Raw genomic sequence first — 14,006 nt, forward strand, 5'->3', positions numbered from 1 at the left:
AGAAAACCAGGACACAACAAGAAATGGGTTTGGATGAAAGTAGAAAAACAGTTGGTCAATTTAACAAACTTACACAAGAACAGAGCAAATAAGAAAAAGTTCAAGAAAACCAGAGTCGAGCAAAAACAGGAGCGCAGAAGACAAAACAGCCGAGGACGGGAGAAACATAAGAGGGGGAAGTGAGCAATCGCCAGGTCGCCATTGCGTCTGAACATTCCTCTCTGAGAACATGTATATTTTCTGATCACAAGAAAAATAATCTGCAGGAGGAATTTTATTTTGAGAGCCGCCCTGTAGATCCGAGGGATTAGAACAGGTCAGACAGGAGAAGTGTGTGTAAGTGAGATTGTGTTTCCATCATACAGTCAAAGTTAAGGCATAGGATCCAGACAGATCATCGGGAAGAGCACGTGAGGATCTGAACCTGGGATCTTCTAAGTCACGTGATCAAATGAACAAATATTGAAAGCATACTGCTGTACACACTGTAGATCTCTGCAGAGCCACTTTGGAAGATGGCGACAGGTTTCACTCATCCAAAGTCCATTTTTCTTATTCTTGTAAAACTCTGCATTCAGCCTTTTTTGCTTTATCTGTACAAAAATAAGGGTGTAAGAAAGTTCTCTGTACTGGGGGGTCCTGTGAGACTTTTCTAGGTCAGGAGCCGCAGCGTCCTAGAGTCTGTACTGGTTGCCAGGCAACTGGTTGAGGCCAGGAAAGAGAGAAAAGTTTCATGCAACACTTGGGGAAGATAATACTATTATTTCTTTATAGAGGTGTACAAATACATACATTTGAATTGATATATTTGAAGTGATCAATGAGTCAACATCAGTATTTGCAGATGATACAACTTTATGAACGTTGCTGCGGGGAAAACTCTTGCATTTTCAGCCAGAAGCTGCCAGGAGCAAATGAAAGTGAGAGAACGAGCAGTGGTGATCAGTCAGCATTGAAATAAGGTCAGAGTGAGAAACTTAGAAGTGATGTTGAACGCAATTAAACTCGTAAGTATGCCCACATCATAAACTTGTAGGAAGGTGTTGGATTGGACTTGCTTTCAGCTGAAGTAACTCTTCTGCTTCCTGTGTGTCTCTGCTGTGCTCTCTGTCACAAACCACTACACCGCTAACTCACCCCATTCACAAATCTGCATATAGATATTTGTTAGGTCATTTTAGCGTGTAACAGGGACACACATGTTACGTATATCTATTGCAGACAGACAGAGAGCAGGGGAGGGATGTCCCTGTATGTTTTCTATTTAGTCCCGACCTGCAGACTGTTGGCAGTGAGCTCCTCTTCACTGCATGAAGACTGACAACCATAAAATGACTGAATTAGTAAGAACATTTGAAAAGACAGACAGAGGGCACACTCTGCAGATTCACACATCCCCACACACCTACTCTGGGTAATGAATGATGATTCAGAGTAGCATCTAATTTTGGTTTTACATTATTTTCTAGGAAAATCTTGTATATTTGACCTCACATTTAATATTAACAGTAATTAATTTAACAAAATTATCAAATTTCAGGGCCCAGGAGATCATGTTTGGTTGCCATGGTAAGGTAACGGGTATCAATATCTTTTGATTTGACAGAGCTAACTGGTATGGTATCAATATTAGAAATTCTGCAATCCTAACAGCCTCGATAGGAAATTAATTTTGAAAAAAATAAACTGATGGATTCAAATAAAACTGGCATTAAATGTAAGCAAATTTAAATGAATACAATATTTAGGGAAGTCCATCCAACTCAAGCAAGAGGCTCACAATAAATGAGGTAGATATTGAGAAAGAAATAACATTTCTTGAAGTAATAATGGACAACAAACTATGCTGCAAAACATAAATAGATGAACCATCTAAAATCAACAATCACTGCACTTTTTACTGCTCCTTCATACTCTCACACATCGACTACTGTGTGGAGGTGTGGAGACGTAGGGTAATACATACTGAACAAACATGGGTACAATCTTTGTTACAAATGAGTCGTAAGAATGATGAATAACACACTCACAGAGAAACACAAACTCACTCTCCATCAAACTGAACAAGTAAAAATAAAGGACCAGGTAAACCTCAAAACCAATCACATTATGTACAGAGTAAACGTTTATAATTACCTTATGGTATCCTAAGCCATCTCTATGCTTTTATAAACAGAGCAGGTCTAGACCGTATGTTAAATTATTAACAAAGACCCAACATCCAGACAGGATAAGATCCAGTCCCCTCTTACTGACAGGACTCTATCTTATCTCATCTTAATCCACCATGAGCATTGCACCAATATTTAGCTAGTTACAGCGACAAGGAAAAGCTTCCTTTTAACAGGCAGAAACCTCGAGCATAACCAGACTCATGTTAGACAGCTAACTGCCTCGACTGAGTTGGGTAGTTGGAGTATGTCAAGACAAAGGGGGTTAGTCTAAGGTATGTGTGATGAAGAAATGAAAGTGTGAACAAAATTCTTCAAGCTTACTCAAATCTGTCAATCTACATAAATATATTAAGGTAGAAAGTGACATGAGACCCAGCTGGAGTACAAACAGGTGGCAAATTAAAGGAAAAGGTTAACACCTTTAACAGGTCAATGTAGTCGATAGCTGGGTACATAAACAATGGTCTGACATGTCCCACAGACCACAGGTGTTCTTTCAGGTGGGACTTCAAACCATCCATGCTGCATTTTTTGCACAAGTTTTCCTCTTGATTTGTCATTTGAGGTAGTTCCCTTTTATTTATCTTTTCAACAAAGATGTAAAACACCAGAAACATCAGACACATCAGAGCACATGAAAGGTGGCAGGCACATTTGATTTTGTCTCTCTGAGCCTGACCAGGAAAAACAGCAGTTTTTAGAGGCCTTTTGATTTTAGGCACAGATGTAATGATAATAAAAGACATGATAGCATGAACATGACTGACCACTTTCAGAGATTAAAGCTAATAGCTTTGAGAGTGTCAGGTCACATCTGTACACTCTACCCCAACTAGTCCGACAACACAGGCTCGAGACCTTGCAATGAACCCGACCTCTGCTGAGCTCTTGACTGGTACCACCATAGGGAACTCCTGCCAACCGTGCCAACCGCTGTCACGTCAGACAGAGGCCATCTGACTGCAAATAACAGGCTCAAACATCATAAATTCTAGGGGGGAGACACAGCAACTAAAATGCCACAGAAGAGAGGTTGAAAGAGACATAATACTGCTTTCAACAGATAAACACTCATTAAATTGTAGTGATGGTACCCAAGACACACAAACTCTGCTGCTGCCTGAAGGACTTTGGTTCAACATGAAGCCTTTTATGGATATGAATGAGGTTTTGGACTTTGTGGGTGGAGACGTTGTGTCAGTTTGTAGGTGGCATGAGGTGGTGTTTCTGTGTATTATTTCCACCTGCGTTGGCAGCTTTTTGCACCATCTTCCACCACCAGCATCATGAGACTGACAGGAACTGGAGCGTGATGTTCACCTTTTTTCTCCTCCCCCCCGATCTCTGTCCGTCTGGCCACTCAGCCACATCTCTAGGAAGAAGAATGCATCTTGAACCAGACTGGAATGGCTCCTGAAATATGCCAAATATGCCCCTGAACCCCCTCCTTTCCTGAGGACGTAGGCCTGCCTGCCTGCTAGCCCACCCTCCTTCCCTTCTAGCCCTCCAACCCACAGCATTCCTGCGCTGTACACAGCACTGAATGCATGCATACTTACAATCACAGATGACCCGCTCACAAAAAAAATGTTAGGGACATTAATAACACAAGTTTCCACGCAGCTGACCCAGACATACCTTTTAAGGGTAAGCGGTTCAGATTTCTCTTTTCATTAACTTCCAAAAATACTCCTGGAGCAGGCGCGAGAAGGGGGAGTTACAGGAAAAGGGGGTGAGTTGGGGGAGGTCACCTCCATAGCGAAGTAGAAAGAGAGGGAGAGTGTGAGCGAGACAAGATAACAATCGGAAGGAGAGAGAGGAAATATCGGCCTGTTGAGAAGGAGAACACCTAAAAAAATGAAAGTGGGGCTGAGGAATTTACAAGAAACGTCTTAACTTTAGCTTTCCCCTGTTAAAGTCCCTCACTCCCCCGCCTCACTCTTGCCTCGCTGTGCCTCCCACATGCTTTGAAGTCTGTTTCTTTTCTCCAAGGTAGCCATTTTTGAGGAGCCTGTACAGTAGGGTATAACAGGTGTACAGGGGAGCCTCTGTAAAACAACTTAAAGAGAGATAACTTAATCCCATATAGGAACCAGTTGGAAAAATCAAAAACCCCAAACTGTCAGGAAACGTGTGTTTCATGTCAAAATGAAAGCATGTAAAACAGAAACACAGTAACAGAGTGACCCATATTTGATGTCAATGTGGTCCAAACTCCAGCCATGTAGGCTGGCTTTGGCATGGACACTGATTAAACATTAGAGGACTTATCACCTGAAGCTATCAGAGTATACTCAACAGCCACAAGCACATTCTTGGCAGCAGTGTTTTGCCAACTAAACTGACACCTAGCATGCAGTGCAGGGCTGGTGAGAGAAAGAGATAGCTTGATAATATAAAAAAAAAAGGCGCCACAGCTCCAAACCATAAAACCTGATATCTATAGAGATAGATTATCAACAGGGTTTTATGATGTAGTAAGCTTTTGTAAAGTTGCATATAGAGCTGAGCGTTATTGAAAATGATTCTATCATGATAAAATATTTCATAACAGTCGATATCAATAATTATCATGATATATATCAAATTATTACTTTGTTTCAATTTAAAGGCAGATGGTCCTTCGTGAAAGTTGAAGAAACCAGACAGTTTGTTAGCTTGTATCTGGATTTTTTTTTCTAATAAGTTTCTTGAATCCACAAAACAATTAAGACGGTGCAAACAGGAAGCAGGTCTTTTGTGTGAGATGAGATTTTAGTGAGGTTTTAATTTGTAGATTCTTATTTTCTCAGGCTGAGGTTATTTGATTTAAATTTCCAATACAGATATATCAAATTGTGTACTGTGTATCAGTTTAGTAGAGATTGTTTTGAGTAGTGCACTCCCCTTTAAGATTACTAAGTGTTACGGGCAGAGTGATGTTGTCTCCCACAGTGCAGTGAATGCATCATGGTTATTCACGATGGTCGCGGTGGACATTAAACATGTTCCCAGCAGTGTGTACTAAGTGTATTAAGTTCATAGTTAATGCTGAGTCAGCACAGTGTCTGTTATGAGTTTTCTTCAGTGTCGCTGTCGCTCATTTCAGCTGTGTTTACATTCTGCTCCAAACATCTTTAAGCCCTGCCTACTTCTCCCCCTGCAACATGATTGGCTGTTCAATCTCGTCTTCTTCTGTCTAATGTTGGGTGGCAACTAGTGTTTAAGGCACATTAGCACCACCCTTCCTTTCCAGTGGGTGGGGGTGTAATTACAGGTTTATTTATATCACATTTTTATTGGACATTTGTTATATTTATCTATATTGAGAAAAATAATATCACGATAATTATCGTTATCGAATTATCGCCCAGCCCTAGTTGCATGTACAATCAGTGATGTTCAGACTAATGAATGACTCACACTCTTTGTATTACATTCTAAGTCAAATCTGAAGAACTGAAAACAGCTGAAAAGAAAGTAATCCATCGATAGTATCACAAATAATAAATGACTGCCTGGTTTAGCATCTAAAATGAAAATAGCAACATCAAGCCTCTGTGTGATAAAGAAAGAGAGCAAGGGTCTGAAGCCAAAATGAAGAACAGATGATTGTTCCCCCTGCTCAGTAACCATAACTTTTGAACCATCACATGGTCAACAGCAGGGCGGCTGCCTTGTTTTGGGGGCTGCAGGGGTTAAAGGGTGTTCATAAAATTAAAATCTCTGAAATATTGCGCTAGGAGGCTGTTACATCTGGTACATCAGCATTACAACCAAAGGGTAATATGTACCAGAAATTTGTTGGAACATCATACAGTGAATTTTTTTTTTTTTTAAGATTGTTATAATGACTGGTTCAAACAAACATTCTTCTTCACCAACCAGCCATGTTAGCCAGTTACTATAATTAACTGACCCAAAGGTGAATTCAACTGAAAGGTCATATTTGTCCTGTCATACAATCCTCTTTGAAGCTACACATGGATTTAAAACATAATTTGGTATGTGTAATAATAGCTCCCCAGTGAGACTCATAATCCCTAAAGGAAATGTGTTGTCCGGTTAAAAAAAATTGCAAAGGTTAATGGATATCCGCTGTGTCACATATAAAAGAATACAAGGAAAGGGAAATGTGTCATTCAGAGTATCCTGCAGTTCTTAGGGAGTAGTGATCAGAGTTTAGTTTCAGTGAATGATTCAATGACAAAGTTTTTCCTCAAAATTGATGACTCATTATTGTCAGCTTATCATGTCAGAGTTTCAACACAAACCATATATGGACTTCAAGTTTTGGCTCTGACCAAAAGCTTTGATTCGCCAAAGTAAAGTCATCTGCCTCCCTTCTCCGGTCATCTATCTCTCTTCTCCTCAGCTGACGAAAGTGAAGCAGTATGTATGTGTCGAGCTGCTTATTCAAAACTGTAATCAAAATCAAAGCAAAAATTGAACTTATAGTGTGGTCTTCCATGTTATAACCGAAAATGAAAGAAGCAGGAACTGGAGTCTGTTTTCTTCTAGTAAACGTAAATACGTCACGCCCGCCCCTGTCCAATCAGAACCCTTCCTAACCCCTAGACTTTAAGTGGAATTGAATAAAGACGATTAAACGTGTTTTCCATGTAAACCTCAATTCGGAATGACTATTTCCATGTAAACCCGAAGGAGAAAACTTTAACTCTGAATTATTTAATTCTGAATTAAAAAACATCATGTAACCGTGGCCAGTGTTTTGCTGATGTAATTTTGTTTTATAAAATGTAAAAATGTTTTCCAATATGTAAATTTTTCTCCAACTTTGTTAAAGTGTTTCATCTTTTGTAAATTTGCTTTGGCCTTCAGGGCCACCGTAGTTTTGACCTGCTGGGGACTATGGATGAAAATTAGCCTTATGGATAACTCTGGCATATTTACATGGACGCTGAAATGTTCATTAATATGCAAAAAATGTAATTCAAAGCACTGTTCTTCCCTACCGGCCCAGACACTTCACGTTGCTACCAGTTTCCCTCCATTACGCCTCTGAATCTTTATCTTTTCTTAAAATGTCCTTTGTGAACATGTTCTTGAACACTTTGGAAGCACAGCTGATCACTTTTGTCAAAAACTGGACCACCGATAAATCACAATTATATACCTGATGGTAATTTGAAACACATCCATTATTTCTGCTAATTAATGTCATTTTCTACCAGGTTTGATGGAATAAATTAATGCATTTAGAGACAAAATGTTGTGTTTTCATTGCTATCTGCTGCTCTGGACAGGACACAACAAAGTCACGTGCACCTGCATCCTTCATTAGAGCAGATCTCCGTGATTAAGCAGGTTGGTCCACAGTCACCTGCAGCCCAGAAGAGTGGTGAGGCCCCAGCGAGTGGCTGTGCCACCACAGCACATAAGACCCACCGGTGCGTCTGGTAATGAGGAGGCTGTTTGGCACGCTTTGCAGGACTAACGAGGGGGACTCATTCACACTCACACACACGCAGAACAAATCGTATGAACACAGAAGCCATTCTTGTGTTGACATGAAATTCTCAGAGTGAGAGCACATGTCTGCTGCTCTGTTTGTCAGCGTGTGTGTTAATGAGAGCCTGAGTGAGGCCTGTGAATACTTCTTGCAGGGGAGATGTACTTCTGGCTCCTACACTCACAGAGTGATTGACACTCAGCCTAGAGTATCCGATGACAGATCGACATGGCTGGGAACAGCATCGAGGAAAAGTGCTTTGGCTTGCAGACATACATGAGCACACACACACACACATAACACACACTCACACAAAGTTCAAGTAGTTTGAACTCCAGCTGAAATCACAGAGCCCTGCCCTGTCACTCGCCCTCCACTGATAAAGAAAGCTGGCAGGGGGAGCAGCCAGGAAGAGGGGAGCTAAGAAGGAAAAGGAGGAAGAAGAGATTATTAATATCAGTAGAGGAAATTTCATCAAAGACGTATTCAAGTGTGAAATGTAGAGTTGCACTTATGCTTAAGCCAGCATCAATATGACAAATAATGTGTGATATTTTTGCTATTTTTTAGGAATTTTTGTTTATAAACTTTCTGCTTATTTCATACCACACTTCATCCAGACCAGGACCAATGTTTGAATTGATTGATTTGTACAAAAAAAAAGCAGCCAAAAGCCTGACATGTTCAGTTTACAATTTTAAAAGCACAAAAAGTAAGATAAATACAAAATCTTCACTATTCAAAACCTACAAAGTGTTACCAGTTTAATATTCACAAAAATACTCAGAGGTGGATTTTCTATTGATTGATTTATCAGTTCAATCAGCTTAACATTGCCGCTCCTCCTACCTCCAACAAGCACACACTCCAGAGTTTCAGTACATCCAACAGACAGACAGTACCTCCAGCTGGCCTGCGTACTGTCAACAGCAGCCTCTGTCCCGGATACAGAGCCCATTATTGCATTATGACAAAACACAAACACACACACACACACACACACACACACACACACACACACACAAGGATACACTCACAGGCTGTGTGTGGGCTTTAATACGAGCCTGTAAGAGATCATGATTCATCTGGGCTATTTCAAGGAGGCCAGTGTCTCACACTAATAATAACCAACACCAACACCATCCGGTCCAGATTCTATCAGCACTATTCATTACAGGTTGTGAGGATGTAAAGGTTACCCTGCAAAGGGCACAGGATCACTGGAAGGGATGCTGATTTTACTTTTACCAGCTATTCTTTTCATGAATAAAAAAGCAACTCTGACTTGTTCTGTCATCTAAATTCAACAATGAGTCAATAAATCAACAGGAAACTGATCAATAGTTTGTCTTTCTTCCTTAATCCGTCTGCAGGGTTGTCTCTATCCTTTTCGGTTGAGGCAGATGGCTGTCTAGCATGAGTCTGGTTCTGCTCTGGGTTTCTGCCTGTTAAAAGGAAGTTTTTCCTCGCTGCTGTAACTAGCTAAACATTGGGATGTGCAATGCTCATGGAGGATTAAGATGAGATAAGATTGAGTCCTGTCAGTAAGAGGGGACTGGATCTTATCCATCTTGACGTTGGGTCTTTGTTAATAATTTAACAGAGTATGGTCTAGACCTGATGTTTTTGTAATTTTTGGAAAAATCTTCTTGAGTCAACATTTGTTGTGATTGGGCACTACACAAATAAAGATTGATTGATTGAATTCTCTCCTTCTATCCCACTTTCTTAGCCCACCCTGTAGTGGAAGATGGCAGTTCACCAATGAGTCTGGTCCTGCTCAAGGCTTCTTCCTGTTAAAAGGAAGTTTCCACTTTCCACTGCTGTCAAGTGCATTTTCATTGGTTTATGAATGCTGGGTCTCCATATATATTACATTACAAGAGTACGGTCTAGACGTGCTTCTTCACATTACGTTCTTTGCTATTTGGCACTTAATAAACAAAGATTGATGATTGATTTATTCTAGAAGAAATCGTAAACACTCTTGGCTTAAACCGTCTGTAATGTTTTTACAGTGAGAATTGCCATTTAAATTAAGTGGTGTCTTACTTTCCAAACAATTTCCCAATATGCATTTCTGCCCAACTAAGCAATAACATTTACTCTGATTCGCATGCACTTGCAACACACAACTTCAGTATCAATGTCCTGTAATTCCACACTGATGTGACGGTGCTAAACTAACAGCAGGGGCTCTGCACATAAACCTTGATATGCCAAGTGGCAGTAACACTACCACTGACAGGCTGGGTTCAACATAGCTGGGCGGTTTCATTCTTCCCAGGCAGAAAACCTCTATATTTTAATTTAATCCCCAGAACAGCCATTTAGCCACTTTGTAATCCCCAGGTCCAGCGCTTAGTCTGATAATTACCCTTATTGGACACCCATAATGATTAGTTTTTGGTTTCACCCAAAGCAGTGCAGGCAGTTTCATGGGGCAGTCGAGGCATTCTGTGGAGTGGAAAACCAATCATGCGAGGTATTGCTGTGTCGTAAAACATGAGAGATGGGTAAGATTATTGGTCTTCATGGCAGTTTAACTCTGGACAGGACACAGTGCAAACTCTGACTTTGTGTAACTTTCACTTGTTAGCGTCATGATCACTCAATCTTCAAACAAGTGCTGGTTGCGGAGGTGGCACTCCTACAGTATCAACAAGAACTACTATCATCTGAGTGAGCAATAATGTTCAGCTACTGAGATAAAAGTCATTGGAGGCATCCGCTGGGAATTATCCGCCCTGAGAGCCAATGCAACCAAGACTATAAAAGCATGGATCAACAGCAATCAGGGAAAATTCAGACATCTAACTCCTCATTCTGCTGCTACTCTCATTTAATTTTCCCTTCTCTGCATTTCCAAACTGACAGCATCAAATACAGTCATTCCCTCCACATGCGGTGTCATAATCCCCCCAAAAATACCATAGGAAACCATTTTCACACATTACCATCATGACAAGCTGCCATGCAAGTGCCTGTGCACTGAGACCAGGAGGGGGAGTGGGTTCACGGTAGCGAAAGCTGGTAGCTCAGCTCAGGCTGGTGTGATCTACAGCTGGCTGGGAGGGTGAGCCTTACTGGAAAGACATCAGTGATTTTTTTTTGTCTCCTTCAAGTCTGAAACAGGTCAAGGCAGGTCCCCTCCATCTCTCTTTACCTCTCTGTGCTCTGCACTCTGCACTCTTTACGAGCCCCACCTGGCAGATTAGTGTTCCACCACGACAACTACCTTTCTCTGCTGTTGACACATGCACACACTCCTCTATTACTGTTGGGGTGAGGCAGCACAGGGCACCTACTGTTCAGGCTCTGCCACCTTCAATTTGAACATGTATGTGCAGCCTATGCAGTGAAACACAGTGCACCCAATGAAACGAAACACAAACACACATTAAAAAAGAAAAAAGGTGCCTTGTTAAACTTTTTATTTTCATAATGGTAGGTCTGCAACATCTGGCTATTTTGGTGTTTAACATGTCAACTTAATTTCATTTAGTGGAACTGATGAGATACTGATGGCCATATTATTAGCAGCCTGAAGTATTGCCTATGATACAACACCTTTATTCGTAAGCCTCCCCCAAAAAACAACTGCCTTTTAGTTCGAGCTCCTGTGAGAAACTTTCAGTATGTGTCAACTCTGGTGCCCCCAATGGACAAAGTGGAATATCTAACCTGTTTGCTAATATTATGTGGTACATGTTCTCTGTCAAAACATGTCATCCTAACTGCCTCATGCATCACTCGATGTCAATATTTGCTGTCTAAATGTAAAAAACAGGCTGTTTCTGCAATGTATTGTAAATCATGAAGTCTGACACATTAAAAATTACAACACAAAAAAACTAAATGTCATTGCAGTGGAAAAACTCCTTGGAGTGGCTTTAATAATTTATGTGACGATGACTAAAACAGTGCAGCGCTTGGAGAGATTGCAATTTTAGTCAGAGGCAGCAAGAAGTATGTAATCAGTGTTTTGTACTTTAAAATCTTTCTGATTCCTCCCATTATTGAATGGGTACTTGGTATCAGCTTATACTGATGTCTAGATATCAGAATTAATATGAACAGGGGAAATATTCAATGAGTGTTTGTTTTATCCCATCAACACTCCAAAATCCCAAATCTCATATTTATTCCTAAACACATTATAATTCAACATTTTTATCTCTTAATGTAAAAGCTGAAACAAGAAAATATTCAACATTTTTCCTCTACAAGTCCATAAACTATTGATTATTTGATGGAAGTGCTCTTTTGCTGTTACACTGAGGCTGCCAACCATCAAAATACAGAACCCTTCACACAGGAACATGTGCACAACTGCTTCATCACCACTAGTTCACCATGTCTCCCAGCTGCTTTCAAAATGGGTTAACCAACAGTGGACTCATTTAGCGGATTAAAGACCTAAATACAGGCGATGTTCAGTGTTCCCTCCTGATGTTAAATCACGGCAAAATCCTTTCCCCTGGCTGGTGTCCTTCACCAGACTGCTGGTATTCCCCTGAAAGTGCAAGTCCTTATGGTAACTTTTAGTACTTGTGATTCTAAAAAGCCAAAAGTGTGAATAAGCCAGCTATTAAATGTATTTGGGAACCTCCAACAGGAGGGCACTATGTCATAAACACCATATACCAGCACTATCAGACAGTTGTAATCTCCTTTGTTATTCTTGAATGAGGGGAAACAATCAGTTATTCACGATTCTCTGTCAGTTTGGTACAAAGTGTTGCTTGCTCATGTGACAGATACTGCATGTCAGTAAAGAAACTGAAACATTTTGACTTCATGAGAATAAAATACCATTCAATTCCACAACAGCTTAAGAAACAGGGGAATTACAGCTGGATAAAACACGTTACATGTTGAAACAACGCACTATTCAGTACAGTGGCCTAACATTGCAGGTACCATTACGTGTAACCTTTGACAAGAACACATACAAGCACAAACATAATGGTATTGAAATATCTATATCACCTTCATGTCCTGAAACATAGCTTGTTGTGCAGTAGCCTATATGAGGACGACTGGCATTTATTAAGTGCGTAGATACAAGTCTCAAACATCAAAGAATAGTGCCGCCAAATACACAAAACAATGTTAAACCTCCATGTATTCTCTTTGAATGTATGTTTATTCAATACAATGCTACAGTTGAACCACCTGAGGTTTTCTCTGCTGTCCTGGATGCTTCATTTTGGCTATAAAACGAGCAGAGGAGGAGGAGGACAGCGAGGAGGAGGAGGGTTGAAAAACTTGCCGCAGTTTGGACTTCTGCAGTCCCGACTGATTGGGTCTAACTCAGGAAGCCGCTGTCTGAGCCCCAAAACTCATGTTCTCTCGTCAATTCAACACACACTCACCCACTGAGACTCAAACTTTACCTTATCTGGTCCACCGCCGGGTCAGGAAAACGCGACGGTAAATCCACAACTCCACACGGTTTGAGTTCATGTGGACGGTCGGACTCGCTGCTGCCGACACGGCGAGGACAAGTTCATCCACATATTCTCTCATACAAGCAGAGAGTTGGAGACGACAGAGGGGGGACACGATTTTTGGTTCCCCCCGCTTCCGAAAACACTTTCGTCGGTCCTTTCCTCTCGGATATTCCCCTCCCTGGCCCGCTGGAGATCAAACCATCACATTCCACCGCGTCTTTAACAATGAAAAAAGGTGGGTTTTCCTTCTCTGCTGCCGGAGGACCCACCCCTCGGGATGACTCTGCCCGGTCTGACCGCAAAGAGAACGCCCTTCCCGGCTGCGAGGTCCCGCCTCTCTCCCCCATAAAACATTATCCGCAAGTCTGTCCGGTGGGGAGGAATGGATCCAAGCTGATGCGTCTCTCTCTCAACACAGCACACAAGTTGGCCTAAATCATTGTAATTCAACAGCACAAACTCAGATTTTCACATACATTATCGACAACACAGATATAAAGGTTTCTCCTCTACCTTCTTACTTTGATTTTATTTTACTCAATTTTATCTTTGTTTACTAACTAGCCTTTTGGCTAACTCTGGCATATTTACAGAGATGTTAATTAATATGCATGGTCCTTTTAAATAATAAATAAATAAAATACCATGAACAAACTTGTGTATCATTGATTATGTTTCTGTTGCAACAATTGATAGAAGTATTGGTACAAAAATAACATAACTAAAGAAGTATCAGATAGTTGCTCTAACCTTATATCCTATGCTTATAACACTTGTAGCATTGTTACAGTGGAAATAAAAATGAACAAAACAGAGTTTTAAGTTTCTGTAAATAATTTCCATCACAGAAATTCATATTGTGTTGTTGTGATGCTTTTGTGTTTGTTTGTTTGTGTGCACATTAATGGCCATGAAAAATAAACA

The 14,006-nt window shown here is 40.7% G+C and overlaps 1 protein-coding gene across 1 annotated transcript in view; it reads right to left on the reverse strand.

Annotated features, from left to right (window-relative positions):
* Nucleotides 1-13,419, reverse strand: part of luzp1 (leucine zipper protein 1) — a 54,557-nt gene extending 41,138 nt beyond the window's left edge. The window contains 1 exon segment of the mRNA XM_034675762.1: nt 13,026-13,419. The gene's annotated coding sequence lies outside the window, so the exon portion shown is untranslated.
* Nucleotides 13,420-14,006: the final 587 nt, after the last annotated feature.

The sequence above is a fragment of the Notolabrus celidotus genome, chromosome 22 (assembly GCF_009762535.1).
Source record: "Notolabrus celidotus isolate fNotCel1 chromosome 22, fNotCel1.pri, whole genome shotgun sequence".
Lineage (NCBI taxonomy): Eukaryota > Metazoa > Chordata > Actinopteri > Labriformes > Labridae > Notolabrus > Notolabrus celidotus.